Source organism: Otolemur garnettii, unplaced genomic scaffold, assembly GCF_000181295.1.
Source record: "Otolemur garnettii isolate 467f Iridium unplaced genomic scaffold, OtoGar3 scaffold00021, whole genome shotgun sequence".
NCBI lineage: Eukaryota > Metazoa > Chordata > Mammalia > Primates > Galagidae > Otolemur > Otolemur garnettii.
In genome coordinates, this window is record NW_003852416.1 from 18564486 (window position 1) to 18565601 (window position 1116).

Consider the following 1116-nt stretch of genomic DNA (forward strand, 5'->3'; position numbering starts at 1 on the left):
TGCCGTGGCATCACAGCTCACAGCAACCTCCAGCTCCTGGGCTCAAGTGAGTCTCCTGCCTCAGCCTCCCAAGTAGCTGGGACCACAGGCGCCACAACGCCCGGCTATTTTTTGGTTGCAGCCATCATTGTTGTTTGGTGGGTCCGGGCTGGATTCGAACCCGCCACCTTATGTGTACGTTGCTGGCGCCTTAGCCGGTTGAGCTATAGGCACCGAGCCTATTCGTTAAATTTTTATTGCACACATACTTTGTGCAAGGCTCTGAGTAGACAGCCCTGAACAAAATAGAAATCTTCAATATTAGCTAATGGAGATGATCTAATGGAAATAATGGTTAACACTTCCACAGCTTTACTATGTGACAGCCTTTCCTGCCCCTAGCCTTCCCCTTTTACAGACAGGGAAGGTGAAGCACAGAGCTTAAGTAACTTGGCCAAGATCCCTGGATATTAAGTGGAAGATGAGGATTTTCAACCACATGCAATCTGGCTCCAGATTAGTGCTTAGTGCAGATCCGGACTTAGTGCAACAAACCATTTTATCATAGGAAAATTCACCCAAACCAACAGTCTGCTAGAAAAAAAGGAAAAAAAGAAAGAAAGAAAGAAAGAAAGAAAGAAAGAAAGGACTTACTTAGAGGCACTGAGTTTGTGTGTCATCTCTCCAGTGACACCTCCAAGTTTACATACAGGGTCCTTCCACCCTTTGATTGCCTTTCCCTCCAAGGCCAGTCCCTCTTTATGAGCCCTGCCTCTCCTACCCCTACTTCCTTGAGAATTCACATCCATTTTTTTTTAATTAATTAAATTTTTTTTAGAGACAGTCTCACTATGTTGCCCTGGTAGAGTGCTGTGAGGTTGCAGCTCACAGCAACTTCCAACTCTTGTGCTTAAGCAATTCCCTTGCCTCAGCCTCCCAGGTAGCTGGGTCTATAGGTGCCCACCACAACAACCTGTTTTTTGGTTGTAGTTACAATTGTTGTTTGGCAGGCCTGGTCTGTGTTCGAACCCACTACCCACTGAGCTATGGGCACCGAGCCCTCACATCCATTTTTTTTTTTTTTTGCAGTTTTTGGCCAGGGCTGGGTTTGAACCTGCCACCTCCAGCATATGGGGC